The sequence below is a fragment of the Lepisma saccharinum genome, chromosome 6 (assembly GCF_977018435.1).
Source record: "Lepisma saccharinum chromosome 6, izLepSacc3.1, whole genome shotgun sequence".
Lineage (NCBI taxonomy): Eukaryota > Metazoa > Arthropoda > Insecta > Zygentoma > Lepismatidae > Lepisma > Lepisma saccharinum.
The window spans coordinates 5,762,490-5,779,184 of record NC_139234.1 but is presented as its reverse complement, the minus strand read 5'-3'; positions in this window follow the sequence as shown (position 1 = coordinate 5,779,184).

Sequence of the window (16,695 nt, the reverse complement as noted above, 5' to 3'; positions counted from 1 at the left end):
TAACAGTGTTTTCAAATTAGCTTTTAATTTTTCTTATATCAGCACCACTGAACAGCCATGATAATTCTTTGTTCAGAAAATAGTATATTTAAAAATTAAATGTTACGTATTAGTAATGGTTATAAAAGCCTACCCCCGTGGCGGGGTGGTTAGCACATCGCGCTACGGCGCCAGGGGTCCCGGATTCGAATACAGGCCTGGGCATAGATGTTTGTGTTCATCATATCATCACTCATCTCTATCTTCGCAAATTAGTCAAAAGTAGCAGAAAAAGCTAAGTAAAATAAAGCAAATCAATCAAATCAATAATGATTATAAAAATAAAGAACATGTCTAAGCGCGAGTTAATGAAAAAATATATATTTTTTTCGCAACACGACTGCCGTTCGAAAATCGTCGGAACACGCAATACGGGGACAAGCCCCTTAATTAAAACAAAATAAAACGTGTTTAAAACTTTTTTTTACTCAATTTTTAAAACTAATTCATTCATTAATTAACTTAACAAGAACTAAAACTAAACTATCTCTGAGGACCAAAATCTCGTTACGTAGGTTATAAGCTAAGTCTGTAAAGGGGCACAGATGGACAAACACAGGACAACACCACTCCACAAAGGATTACTGGCCATGGGTTCAGTCGCCAGAGCCTCGTATCCCTACGTGGGAGTGAGGTTACTAAAAGACAGAAAATGTGCAATTATGACTTTCTTTTTTTCATAAAAAAATAAACAATTGTATTGTAACTGTAACAGTTTTATGCAATAGCTACATTTCACACACACAAGTTATTTTAATTTCAATTAATATTTCTTGAAAGGTAAGTACAACAAAAGTACTAAATGGTACAGTAGTTCCGTCCATTTCTTAAACAAATGTAGGCCTAGATGGAGACCCGGGGCTGCAGACCCCCTCCTCCCCCAGTTCCTTTCTAAACTCGGGCCTGTTTATGTACAGTCATCCGCAATAAAATGAAACACCTATATCCTGAAATACTCCATTCCGTACATGGTGTTATGGGTGTTGCCTAACTTTACGGCAATGTTAGAACTTAAATAGCAAATCTTCAATAGTAAGTTCGGCCACCGTCGTACAGTTAGGCAACACGCATAACGACCTACAGGGAACAGACTATTTCGGGACATCTAATTTCCATTGCCGTTGACTGTACCTATCTTAGATAAAGATAAATATGCTGACTATGTCAGTTTAATGTCCGTTATTATGTTTTTACAAACACGCACGCACGTCGCCTAATGTCAAACAAGCTTGTAATAAAATATAATATTTTCAGATCTTTCTTGTAGTAGTTGGCACCGTGTGCGATTTCTGCGCGCCAAATCGACCAAGCAGGTGAGCAACAGAATCCGCATGCTGCTACACAGTTCATTAGCCCCTGCTGTTAGTTCGGCCTTTCGCCGTAGAGAGGCGCCACGCGCTGGTGTTGCTGGAGAAGCTTGTCGTCGTTCCAATCAACAACAAGGGGAGTGGAAATGGTGATTGGATTATTATCCCTCCCAGTAATCAGTGGCGTTTATAAGAGGGTTAGTTTGCCGCCTTTGGGTAAATATTGCTAAAGAGGATGAAAACTTTAATTGCAGGAAAAGATGACAAAATATAAGACTGATTAATTTCGTTATTTTACTTCGCTTTCTGCCCTACCACTTCTGGCTAATCGCTAAGTGGAGGATGATTGTGATGAAGGGACACTCACAAAGAAAACCCATGCCCAGGTCAAGTTTCGAACCCGGGATCCATGTGTCATAGCGCGCTGTGTGTTGACCACTCTGCGAACACTACCAAAAGGAAGAAGACATACATATCTCTCTACCGTCATATCAGTCATGAAATAAGCAAGTTAAATTACATGTTGATTTATTTTGATATTATCATAATATTAAATAATTTGAATAGTCGATGGTGTTTGTCACTTCCGTTCCTTGAGCGTCTCATTTTTGTGCTGCTCCTAGGCTATAGCCTAGGATAACCTGGTGGTAAATTCCCTCTGTCCACAAAGATGATTTCCTCCAATTTTAAGTGATAACGACTACAACAAGCACACTTATTGAGCCTAATTGAGTCGGCTAAAAAAATGTATAGGCCGTCCCGGCGCTACGAAAGGTGTATTAACCCCCTTTCCATTCACTTTCGTTGGTGGCCCCCCATCGAACCATGAAATATTTAAATGTCAACCTATAAAAAGCTACGAAAGTAACATCGACAATTTTTCAAACTTGTAAAAATTTCAATCTTGTCCTTGCATTAATGAATGTGTTTGTGTAGAGAGGCAGGTTCTGGGTCCGAATCCCAGCCTGGGCATAGGTGTGAGAGTGTTTCTTCATCAATAACTTGTCACAAAAGCAACGCAACTCACAGCATTTACGATCTTGCCTTTGTTCCAAATTTTCGGATCTACCCCTCTTCCCTGTAAAAAAAAAAAAAAAAAAAAAAACTGGGTACAAAATGAAGATAAAATATGCATGCAAGACTAATATAAGTATGAAATCTTATTTATCATAATTAATAGAAAGCAATAATAAAATAAAATCTAACATTTGATAAAAACATTTAAACTATTTTGTAATTTCTATACACACACGCGGGCACAAACTCACACACACGCACACAAACAAGAAAACCACCTTCACATTCGAAGTAGCTGCAACCCGAATTGTAGCTTCTTCCAAGGTTGTCGTTCAAGTCAAGAGGATATGCTGGTTCTAATGACGGAAGATAACACTAAAATTATCAGCCAGCCAAGCCTTTGTTGAGCCTTCATGTCAAACAGAACGTGTGCTTTATTTCCCGACCGAAAATAAAGAGAAGAAAAACTGGTTTCTCTTTATGTCCCTGACTTTAACTTAAGATTCCGTGAGATTGCAAATCCCTTCATTGATTTGTTGCCATCGAGTGATTTTGCTGTTACGTAACAGAAAGGGAGATTTCTGTTAAATTGTGACCAACATTATTACTAGGATTATGAGAATCGGTGTAACTTATTCGAGGGCCAAACCCTAATCTTTTGTCTGATATATTTATGCTCTATTGAACTGTCTGGTCTTGCGTCAGATAAATCACAACATAATCTTCCATAACAAGGATGGAGTAAATTAATACTACTTTCCAGTTCAGCTCATTTCAAGAATGCTAATTGGAAAATGACAAACGCTTATTATTTGTGAAGGCTTATTGTGATAACTTACTTTAATAACTGGCGGATTTAACGAGAGGGGCACAGGGGCACGTGCCCTCCCAAAATGCACGACGAAGTATTATGAAAAGTCGCAATATCATTATATCGAAATGAATGTAAACTGGTCGAGTTACCTAATACTGAATATTTCAATAGCACTTCCTTCGGTAATATCCTTTTACAGAAAGGCACGGAATAAAGCAATGTCGAGCATAAATAGGCTAATAGGCCTGGACGCTGGAATGTACTGCCACCGGAAATTGAATCCGGAACATCTTGATCACATGACTGTAACGTTAATACTACACCATCGGGGATGGCTTCAAAGCATGCATCAGTGAAAGATATTGCATGTAATTTTACATAATGGGGACATAGTGGAAGGTCACAGGTTTCTTTTCCGGAAAATTTACTGCGCAGTGGTTCTATTTCATTTTAAACTAAAGACCTGGTTCGGGTTAGTTTATTTGAGAACAAACTTTTCTCTCAAGAAAACTAGTTTGTTTGACTTTGAAGTCCATAGATAGGGTAATCGAGACTGGACCTACAGTTTAAAGTGGGTTCCGAACCACTATGTAGGTACCTCCACCGGACATTCCAAAAAAACTAGCATTTGTATATGTGTGAGTAATTTAGAAAAATCTACTTCCTATGCTTACAACGTATTCTGTGCCCCTCCCAGAAAGAGATTCTGGATCCACCTTATGTTTAATAAATACATGATTTTTTTATGTAGAATGTTCTGTTAAGACTTGGCAGTCGATATACGAAACTGTATTTTCATGTGTGTTTTGGTCTGCCGCATGATATCTGTTAAAATAACTATCAATCTGGTACAGTGGCATCCATGAGTATTACTGTGCAAATTGTCCACGACTATTTTTATTAATTTTTATCTTGCATCCTATGTGTTTCTAAGCGATAGATTTTTATGTCTGCTGGTGCAGAAGTTGCCAACAGCTTGTTTTGAGTTTTCTTTTAATTCTTGAAGCTCTTATTGGGTCAAATAAAATGCACGAACATGGTGATGGACAATTTGCAGGGTAATACTCATGGATCCCACTGTACAACCATAAACGGTAATATTCAATATTTCGTCTTTTTCTCACTCATAGATTAACTGCTTAGTGTATGGACTTCCTCATCGGTGAATTAGGTGAGGGATTTGTAACACCGGGTGTAAACGTTTTAGACGGATCTATCCTCAATTTTTAACAGTTGAAATGGACATAAATTGTAGCATAAAGATGGTCATGATTCTTTCTTCACAATACAACGCTTACATCAGGAGTTAGCACTGATAAATATGATGGATTGATTATAGGTGAGACATGGCGAAGTAACCACAATTCGTAATTTTGCAGTTCAATAATAGACTCGAGTTTTATTTATTCGTTGTCATTTATACATATAAAAAGTACATACTTCTATACCTTCCAAGTATATCGTCGTACACATTGTGTATTACACAACTAAAGAAAGACAACAACTGTTTCTTTTAATTCAAAATTTCGAGTCAACACGATAATTAAAAAATCATACTGTTACCTTATGTGCACTACTAGCAAAATACATATTCATCATATTTATAGCTCATTTATAAAATACTATTTCTTGTGTGTTTTCTTGTTAATGTTCTTTGGTTAAGAAAATTATCAAACAGAATCTGTTCCTGTATCTTTCCTCTTAGCTTTTCAATACTGACACAATTACGATTTCTGAGTGCACTTACAGAATTCTCGAGACGATTGTATTGAAAGAACAACTTATTTAAAATTGGTTTAGCTACAATTTAGTTTCGTCTTCCAACTTCTCTTTGAGTTCAATGTTTTACTCAATTCCACTTAAATCTTTGTGAATTAATGCATGGTAACTGTTAAGAAATACAGGCAGTTTTCTTCAACGTTCAATCTATGCAATATAGAGATTATCCTTGATTCATCCTTCTTTTGACCACTTCAAAATTCCAATCTCTTTGTTGTACATCGCTTTACTTTCAGTTAACAATGTTGCCAAATACACCAACTTATCAGTATGAGCACAAAACAGACATATTCTTTTCAAGACCGATAGTAAAGCTTTTAATAGGTCACTATTCGTGATTAAGAGAGCTTACTTGAAATGTCATTCTACTCACACATATTTTTATCCTTGGACCCATCTTGTGATAAAACTGCGCACGAAATAATTGTGGGGAAAGGTCAATTTTATTCAACAGTTCCAATTACCAATCTTTGTTCGTCCAAATCATGCGCATGCAAGTGAAAATATATACCATATTCACATTCAACTGACACAGGAAAAGAAAGTCACTCGCTACGAAGACAGAGGTCCCATGTTACCCTGGACGTTTTGTTGCGTTTGTCCATCATCTATTTCGCCAAATCATCATTCATCCTTATCGCCGCGACTAATTCAGTCACTCACTTCGTACTCTCTAGTAATTTTCGTAAGCAATTTCGATATGACCGGAATATTCATTTAATTTGCAACCTAATTTCATAAAGTCTCGAACAAGTCGGGACACCTTGACAGTAAGGCTCGGTTGATCTTCGATTTTACAGTCTTATTTCAATCTCGTCTCGATTTTTAAAATGGCACCCGATGAGAATATTCTAGTGCTAGTGTGCTACCAGTGCAATAGCACCTGCTCACACTGCAAATTTATTCCACAACCAGCAATGTTATAGCCAATAAAATAATAATAAACTATTATCTCCTTGTCTATTTATTGTCAGTATCTCTTTTATTTGGTATAGTATTCTGACCTGTTCGACACCCCCTGTAAGCGACGTCCTTGACAAGGTAAACGAGTTTTAATACATTTGCAACGTTATTGAGGTGCTGTGTCTCCTACTGTCCTATCGGATAAGGTTTAAAACATTATCACTTCACCTTTACAAAACATATATCACAACTATTGCGTATCGAGCAAGGTCAGTTTCAAAGACAAAATTAATGTTGTGAGGTAGCAGCATGAGATAAAGCATGATATTATGCAAGGAACTGACCTACACTACACTAAATAATGTGGCATGTGTACAAATTTATTGACAAAAAGATTTGACCTACAAAACACGTGAAAACAAATGACGGCTTGTTTTTGCTGCTTTTGATAAGATACGAGGCCCAGTATACGACGCCCGCCCCCCCCCCTAAATTTTTTGACATTTACCATTACTTACATAAGACTTAGTGTTCAGAAGTCCTTGGAGCGTAGAAATTTGTATGTATGGAAGAAACAAGTAAAGATCGAATTTCAATGTACAGTACCTAACATTAAAATGTTTAATATCTACAGAATAAAGTACTCAAATATGTAGCAGAACACGATGAATGCAGTTAAATCTGTAAAATGACACCAATATGTAATTCTAAAATACCTAATATTTTATGTTTTGCAGTCATGGACATACTTTCAGAGAGAGATACCACTTCGCCTGATGTCTGATTTAGAGCAGCGTTTCTCAACCGCCGGGCCGCGAGAGGTCTCCTGAAGTTTGACTTGCAGCTCAAGATGGCAACCATCTGGAAAGATGACCTTTCCTCGACTTTGAGTTCGGCTGTGATAACAGAAACTGCTTTCGTGACAGTGGCGGTGAGCGATGAAGCAATCTAACCAGGAGCGCGCGTTGTTTCCCGCCTCCAAATTTGGAGGTTAACGGACAGGCACCACGGTCAATTTACTTTGCGCGGAAATTTTCATAAACAAATATATTGAAATGGAAATATTCTGATTAACTGGAATTTTTCGGTGTCCGAAATGGAACATGCTAATGGAAATCAGCACTTGCCAAATTAATTTAATGATATTGGCCAGAGGAAATTCTAACCTACACTCCCACCTGCACTGTTTTATGTAAACAATATACCGGGTGGTCTAAAAGTCCCGGAACGGTCGCATATCGTGAGAAATACACATCGAATCGGAAAACGAAAAAATATGTGTTTAATAAGTGAAAGAAAGATATTCAATGATATCACACTTGATTCCCCACCCCCGCCCCCTGGGGGTAGGGCGGGGGTCAACTGTGAAATTTTAAACGTAAACCTCCATTTTGTATTGTAGAATCGGAAAGAGGACTTCATTCCGAGTTTAACGAGCTATCAACCATTCTCCTAGCTCAATTAGGAACGGAAATATGGTGATTTTTAATTTTCGAAGGAAAAAAAGAAGAAAAAACGTGAAAATTTCATAAAACCCCAAAAAATTTCAAAGGCACGCTATGCCCCTAATTGAGCTAGAATGAAAGCGATTGCAGATTCGGAATCTGCACGTCAAGACCTTTCAATAGAGTATATACATATATAGATATGGCGAAAATTTAGAATCGCCATATCTCCGTTCCTAATTGAGCTAGGAGGATGGTTGATAACATTCCGTTGGACTCATAATGAAGTCCTCTTTCCGGTTCTACAATACGAAATGGGGGTTTCCGTTTAAAATTTCACAGTTGCCCCCCGCCCCAACCCCAGGAGGCGGGGGTGGGGAATCAAGTGTGATATCATTGAATATCTTTCTTTCACTTATTAAACACGTATTTTTTCGTTTTCCGATTCCATGTGTATTTCTCACGATCTGTGACCGTTCCGGGACTTTTGGACCACCCGGTATGTCATTGTAAACGGAACTAAGCCGACTTCCATGTTTCAGAGACTAAGGTATTATATTGCAAAAATGGGTTCCCGGGCTAATTGTATGTCGTTACCATATTGTCTCCCGTTGTCACCGTAAATTGAACGATCAGATATGAGGAGTAAAATCAATAAACAAAGAAAACAGAAACTTATTATCTCAAGGATCCTCGGGCCAAGGGTGTATCCAGAATTTTCGATTTGGGGGGTGTAAATAGGGTAACCAGACGTCCGTTTTTTCCTTGACACGTCCTACATCTTAGCCGCCTAATGTCCAGCGTCCGGGAGGAATTTCAAAAATACCATAAATGTCCTACATTTTGAGTATCGCATAATTAGGAAAATACGTGTGTCAGTTGAGCATAGAGAAATCATGCAAGTTACAAGTCCATGGGCTGTCCTCCCAAACTCATTAGTGAAATTTGTTTTGATTCATTGTCCAAAAAGAAAATAAAGATTTGTCCTGCTAGAAGAAAAACGGAAGCAATTAATGAACAAAGTTTTGGGGTCACATTTTGAGGATGTCACTGTTCAATGCCTGAGCGGAATTTCTTGCCTTAGGGTTTATACTGATGTAACAAGGTGTTGCCATTCTTATTCAATATTTTGATTTTAACGCAAGGGATGCAGAGACAAAATTATTAGGGTGTGCCAGCGTAGAGTTGGTGCTTTAAGTCCACTTTATTCACAGTAAGGCCAATCGGGACTAGACCTACAGTTTAAAGTAAGATCCGAACCACTTGTACCTCCACCGGGTTTCGAACCTGGGACCCCTTGATTAAGAGGCGACGACGCTACCACTGCGCCATCGGGAAGGCCCACACACTGTACTCGTTATTTCAAAAGTGGTAATGGAAATTTCCACAAGCGAAGTTGAAATATTTTTTAAAAAATAGTTTTTTGAGAACTGAATTTGAAAATTCAGACGCCAGTTGAAAATGCCTACATTTTACATTCCCAATTTCGAATTCAAATAAACACTCAAAGAATCTGTTAACAATTGCATAGGAAAGACAACCTTATTTTCGAGTAAAAGATTCCGAAGAACTTTGCGGTGGCGGAAACGCATCACCCATCCCATCCTATCCCTTCACCCCACCCCTAACAGCGGTGCTTGGAAGCGAACCAGCGAAAAAGAAAGCCCTTGCCATTGGTAACAGCCTTGCTGGGATACAAGAGATCTGACCAATAAGGACGTTTGAAACCCATGTGACTGTCACCGAAAGAGCTCTCCCCCAATTTGTGCTGGAAACAGCAAAAGAAGACGGCCGCGCCATCTATTAACCACCGACGGAACTGCAATATCCAAGCTCAGCGAGGTTTAAATGTAGCTTCCCCTTCTACAACCTAACTATTCTATGGTACCAATCAAGAAAAGTACAGAAATCAACAAGTCGGTCAAGAAATCAATAAAAAGTCAAGAAATGATACTTCTGGTCAGAATTTGGGCTATCACAATGACTGATTGTGTGATTTTACTTCACTTGTCTGCCCCTTTGGCTAATCGCGAAGATGAGGATGAATGATGACAAGATAAGATGGATGAAGGGACAATCACATACATATAAGGACGACAATACGAGCCACACATGAGAGTATACTGACTGAGAGTCCAGACGCCAGGGCCTCGCTGTCGCTAGTCTGCCAAATGCAGTTCAGGTTACAATAATAGATAAAGCAGGTCTAATTCTCTTGTTAAATAAAGCTTCAGTTTTCATCTTAACAGGTTTTTTGGTCGCGGTTTTTCCTTAAATATATATTTATTTTTTTAATTGCTAATTTCCAACGTTACCTAAGTAGGGGTCGAATAAATAAAGGTTAAGAAAAACGAGAAAAAAATGTCAAGAATTTTGGATTTGTTATTTTGGTAGGTACCCTGTTATTGCCACGCGGAAGACCTGGGTTCGAACCGGGGTGGGTGATGTATGGTCGGAATTCTTCCGGCCTTGTCCCCGCATAAAAAAGCAGCTTGTAGCTCCCCTAGCCTTAAATTAATAGGTACCTGGGTGCAACCCTAGGGGCTTAAGGTGGCCAAAGCATGGTGCTGATCACATCACCTCCAATATGATCGAGAATGTGTGGGGCTACCTCCACATTCCCTAAATGTGCCTTGCCTTCATGGCACGGTGCTATATGCACAGGGAACTTTTGCTTCAACTTTACCCTGTTATTGAACTAACAACTACCCAAGATGAAACTTCTGGAACAATTTCAAATTACGGTAATTATTAAATATTTGAATGCCATTCCAGATCATAGTTTGGAAGTTAACAAAGAGAAAACTAAATATATGCTTACAGGCCGAAACCAAGTGTTAGGTAATAATCAAAATCTAATTATTGATAACAACTCGTTTGAACCAGTTTCCAAATTCAAGTACCAGGTGGTTATAATTAAAGTGACGGTGTTCAGAGTGGTACAGCACGGGCTGTAATGAGAGTAGCAGTCTGAAACTTCGTAGATATGCTAATGAAGCAATGCGCTCGCGAATTATGCAAAAAAAAAAAAAATAGTTCCAATTCTCGCCACCAGGGTAAAAAATGGCGCTGTAAGCAGTCAAAACTTGATATAGTTACAGGAAAAACACTATAAATCGCAGAAAACAATACTCTTTGTAATAAAATATCGCTACAATTTCACTATTCGAATTACATGAACATTACTAAAGGAAAAAGCAACAAGCGTCACCAACCACAACCAGGGAGCTCACACAATGGTTAGGCAATGTCACAGACTTTGATGTCAGAGTTACGGAAAATTCCACGTTTTGACTGCTTATAGCGCCATTTTTTACCCTGGTGGCGAGAATTGGAACTTTTTTTTTTTTTTTTTCGCGAGCGCATTGTTTCATTAGCATATCTTTGAAGTTTCAGACTGCTACTCTCATTACAGCCCGTGCTGTACCACTCTGAACACCGTCACTTTAATTATAACCACCTGGTACTTAGGAGTAATACTAACAAATGAAAATGATATGAAAGAGGAAATAAAAAGTAGGCTTAATTCAGGAAATGCATGTTACTATTCTATTCACAAACTTTTGTCTTCTCGTTTAATATCTAAGAAAGTTAAAGTTAAAATATACAAAATAGTAATTTTCCCTGTAGTATTATATGAGTGTAAAGCTCGGTCCCTTACATTGAAAGAGGAATATAAATTGAGAGTATTTGAAAATAAGATCCTTAGGAAAATCTTTGGACCTAAAAGGGATGAGGAGACAGGTGAGTGGAGAAGGTTACTTAATTTAGAACTACATAATTTGTATTCATGTCCAGATATTATTAGAATAATTAAATCAAGTAGATTTAGGTGGGCAGGCCCTGTGTCACGAATGAGAGAGGAAAGAGGAGTTTACAGGATTCTTGTTGGGAAACCTGATGGTAAGAGACCTGTAGGAAGGCCAAGACGAAGATGGAGGGACAACGTTGAGATGGACCTAAAGGAAATTGATAGGGATGGAAAAGAGTACATAGATCTTGCTCAGGATAGGGACAGATGGAAGGCCTGTGTTGCTGCACCATGAACCTTCGGGTTTAAGAAGGCTAGAGAGTTAGTTAGTTAGTTTTAGTTCCAGATCATAGTGGAAATGTTGAGATAGTACATTCATTACCATCAGCACAACGGACTCAACGAGAGAAATATTTTTTTCATAAAGTCTGTGGAAAGTTTGGTACTGGTCCCTATTATTTTCAAATAATTAGTTTGACTGTACAGTCTCTCATAAATATATTTTGACTATACCTGAAATTTTAAGAAAAATTGGCTTCTCTTAGAAGTAGCAGTTAAAACATGTAGTAAGACGTGCATAGTTTAGTATGATTACAAGTTTGGAAATTTGGTATTTAAGAATTCATTAAGAAATCATTTTTTAAAAGACTGAAATGTGTCAATTTTAAAATACTTGCTAACTTGTTCTATAGAAATATGTATTATTTATTGCGAATGTTTTGTGCCTTACATTCTGACTTAAAGTCATACATTTTGGAACATTATGGCCTACTTTTCTCTTATGGTGACTAGGTGTAAGTTCACATTTAGGGGTTGTAAGGGTAAACTTTAAGCCAAAATGACCTTAAATTGGGCCTCTGTGAAAAATTTAAGGGGTGTTGAGGAAATTTGAGGGAGTGTTACGGGGGTGCTGAAGTGCTTGATAAATCACTGCGCTTGGGCAAACCTCCGTAGCACAACGCGCTACGACATCAGAGGTCTCAGGTTTGTATCCCGGTCTGGGCATGGGTCAATTTCATCACACCATCACCCATCTTCATCGTCGAGATGAAGGCACATGGCCAGGGGGCGAAATTCTACAAATGTATATTTTAAATAAATTAATTTTACTTCCATAGCAGGATTAAACATATTGTATAATTCATCTTCAGGGCCCCTACGTTTTCGCCTTTAGATGACGGCTGCTGATAAAGGGATGAGCTCCCCACCGAAATAACATTTTGGCTACTGGCCAAAGTGCCGTAAAACAACCAAATCAGGGCTCTCGGGTTCAGAGGGGCGCGAGGGGGTGCTGCACCCCCTTAATTTTCTTCCGCACCCCCTTCAGCACCCTCTACGTTCAACTAAAAACACTAACCCTTAGAGTCATATTATGTCATGTCGTCATATTGAGCGCCGAATGTTCAGTACTGAAGTAAGACCGTTATTATTGCAACAGGCAAGCACTGAAAGATATGCCGATACACATAACTTTCCTGTACTGGCGGCAGCCTCTATAAAGAGCAGCGGCCGTTTCTAATTTCGTCAGCATTGTTGTTAGGAATATTTCTTCGTTTGTTTCTTCAAGTGGCCTGTTTGGTTTTAGATAATTGCCTATAGCTTAATGTGAGTTGTTTATTTTCCTCCTGCTTGTTCTTCTTCGCACTGAAGCAAAAAATTCAGCTGCTTTCAAAGGTAAGGTATCGGGAAATTGTAGTTAATGCGAGTTGTAACGTGAAGGGTAGTTTTCTTGTTAACACTTTCTATGTATTTGTTCCACGTAACATGTCTAGTAAACGTACCATTTCAGGCTTTTTTTTGTTAAAAAAGAAACTGTTAGGAAGATGCCCAATGTTCACGAAGAAATTTTACAGTTCGTTGTTGGGGATAGTGCGGCAGAAGGGATTTTAACGAAGACGAAGTTGCTGTGCACTTCGCGTTTTGTCCTGAAGTAGCAGACGGAAGGTACTATGTATTTTGTAGTACCTCCATTGGTTACATTGAAAAGGTTCAAAAATTGTTTTAGTAGGTGGAATGGGCGATTCTGGCGACGCCCTTTGACCTACTTTTCTCGCCTTAATGGATTTCTCTCGTAAGGCATGAGCAGTGTTGCCAACTCCTCACTCGAAAAATCACCAAGGTTTTTGTTTTTGGGTATAACCTAACCTACAATGAGAGAAAAATGGACAGAAAAAGCTCTGGCATCACTTTTTAAGCTATTTTTTATGCTAAACTCGTTTTTTGACCTACATTTGAAATGACTTACGACATTTTCCTATAAGGCTACCTCTCTTTTACTGTAAGGCCCCCCCCTCCCCTCAGTGTAATCTACTACAACCTGCTAATAGGCTTCTGCTCTCAGCGTAATCCGTTTTACGCACTAAACTAACCTACAATGAGAGAAAAATGGACAGAAGAAAAGCTCTGGCATCAGTTTTTAAGCTATTTTTTTACCTTCTGCAAATCTTGCTTTTATGCTAACTCGTTTTTTGACCTACATTTGAAATGACTTACGACATTTTCCTATAAGGCTGCCTCCCTCTTACTGTAAGGGCCCCCCCCCCTCAGTGTAATCTACTACAACCTGCTAATAGGCTTTTGCTCTCAGCGTAATCCGTTTTACGGGCTAAACTAACCTACAATGAGAGAAAATTAGACAGAAGAAAAGCTCTGGCATCAGTTTTTTAAGCTATTTTTTTACCTTCTGCAAATTTTGCTAACATCGTTCTTTGACCTACATTTGAAATGACTTACGATATTTTCCTATAAGGCTGTCTCCTCTTACTGTAAGGCCCCTCAGTGTAATCTACTACGATCTGCTAATGGGCTTCTGCTCTCAGCGTAATCTGTTTTTACGACGTTTTACGGATTAAAACTAACCTGCAATGAGAGAAAAATGGATAGAAAAAGCTCTGTCATCACTTTTTAGGCTATTTTTTTACCTCCTGCAAATTTTGCTCTCATGCTACCTCACTTTTTGACCCACTTTTGAAATGACTTTCCTATAAGGCCGTCTCCTTTTACTGTAAGGTCCCTCAGTGTAATTTACCACGACCTTGCTCTCAGCGTAATCTGCTATGATGTTTCTTGTTTTTTAAAACTCTCAGGTGCGATCTTCTACAATGTGTGTGTGTGTGTGTGATAATCAAAATTTATTTTTGTTAAGGAAATCCCTGGCCCCTGCTACGACCTAACAGGCGACCTCTCCTACGATGTTTTGGGCCTTCTGTTACGATATTTTTCTGTAAATTGCTCCTCATGATGTAAAAATTGGTATTCTAGCGGTATTTGAAATCGAGTGTGGTGCGTGAAAAGGGGGAAATCTCTTTATGTTCACTGAACAATAGTACTTCCGGGCTTTTCATCGAAAGCCCGAAGTACTCTTCCGCTCTTTATGTTTATTGAACAATAGTACTTCCTGGCTTTTCATCGAAAAAAAAAACGTGGGGTTGATGACGTTCAGTTCAGACAATGCGAATTGAGGGGCTATTGCTCAACATATCACTCCTCGCATCCCCTTATAATCCGAAGCTCTGCCATGGAAACTTCCATATCATCTAGAGCGACTGTTCAGCGAGTTGATTCTTGAAACTAACCAAAACAGACGTTAAGGGATTGTAGATGCGACTCGCATGAAACAAGCCAAACACCCCTTAACGTATTGTTGAAGGAAATACACTCGCAGAACACAAAGTATAGAAAGTTTTTTTGTTCCTGTTGAGTGTGTGTTCCAGAGAAAAGTAAGTACCTTGCATGATATGTTTTCTTATTGGTGTTTTATTCTGTGAGTTGATTTTTAAAACGAGCCCAACAGACGTGAAAGGGGGTTGTGAATACGACTCGCATGAAACAAACCAAACAGCCCCCTTAACGTATTGTAGAAGAAAATATACTCGCAGAACTACACATACATTTTAGCATGCATTTTTTGTTTGTGTACCGTTTGTTGATAGGAAAAAATGTGTGTGCGGGACACATTATTAGGCTATTTTTATTGCGCTTGATATCAAGTGGAAAGTGTGGTTCGGATCTTAACTGTTTTAACTTTTTATACTCAGAAAAAAAACAACTGTAGGCCTATTTATGTTCAGAAGAAAAAAAAGTGTAGACCCAAAATTTTATGAATGTGAATTTTCAGCTCAAAGGCTGTGACTATGATTGCAGAGGGCTGTCTGCTGTTTTAAATCCACTTTATGCACAGTAAAACTAATCGGGGCTGGACCTACAGTTTAAAGTGGGATCCGAACCAATGTGTGCCTCCACCGGGTATCGAACCCGAGAGCCGCCGATTACAAGGCAAATGACGCTACCACTGCACCATGGGGGGAGGCCCTGTCTGCTGTGTGGTTGTGTGGTGCTGACCACATCACATATGCGAGTTGTTCTGAATCCAAAAGGCGAGAGAGTTAGGGGAGATCCGTGAAGGCACTAGACCAAAAAGTTACATTGTTGTAGGTCCCATAGGAGCCGAGAAAATCAATGTCTTGGAAAACGTCTTAAGACAATTATCTTAATCTTTAAGAAAGTTGACTTCCGGTCTGTCAAGATGTTACTTCCGGTCTATCAAGAAAATTTTCTTAAGACAAATATCTTAAGACGTTTTCCAAGACATTGATTTTCTCGGCTCCTAATTGAGCTAGGATGATGATTGTGGGTTTGTTGGATAGGTTTTGATGATAACTACTCAACTACAAGCAAGCGTACCCCCCCCTCCTCAAATTTTTTTTAAGAAATTCGATTTGATCCTAAAACTCTGCAAAACCTATTGGAGTGCTTTGGGCGTTTTAGATTAAAAAATTTTGTAATAGGTGGTTGTAGAAAAGTCATTCTTGTTCGGCAAAAGCGATATATTTTAAAACTGCTCTGTGACCCTCTCGTTCTTCACGTCGTGGACGAAGGACTTCTCTGCGACCAGGATGACGCTGCATAGGGTATCCTCGGGCAACGGACTGTTGAACTCGCAGACGATCTTGATGTTGGTGCGATCGTTGACCACCACCTGCTTTCTTTTCGTGGTGTTGATGACGAACATCGGCCTGCGTGCTTTGAATTCGCTGGGCGTGTAGTACATGTCCACGCTTCCCTCGGTCACGCGTTTGTAAGCCGAGAACGCTTCGTAAAGTTTGAGGTAATCGTCTTTTGTCATGTCGAGGTTGTAATTCTCGCGCGGGAACACTTCGTTGCGTCCATTCTTGAGATAAACGTTCTTGATTTTGCAGTCGTCGAATTTGCTGGAATCTTTCTCCTGGTTGTTATCGCGCCCGGTCTGAAAGAGCACTACGACGAAATCTGGCATGTCGAACTGTATGTTGTTGAACTGCGTCGTCACGTCGAATTCCATGTGACTTCCCGATGCCACCTTCTGTACGCACTGGTAACTGTGAAAGTGAATCGCCACCTGCGGACTTCTCAAGATCTCCGCTTTGTACTTGAGGGCGTAGTTTGTCTCGTATTCCACGATCGGCATTCTCAATTCCATGCTCCGGATGACGCATTTCGCTGCTTCGGGTAATGTGTTGGCTATCGGCGTGCCGTCGACGTTCAAGTTGGTGTATCGCATCAGTGCGTCGTTGTCGTTGGCCGCTCTTCGAAAGGTGACGCGCAGTCCTCCCTTCCACATGATCTCCTTGTAGTCGGAGAAGAATCCCGGCAGCAGACGCA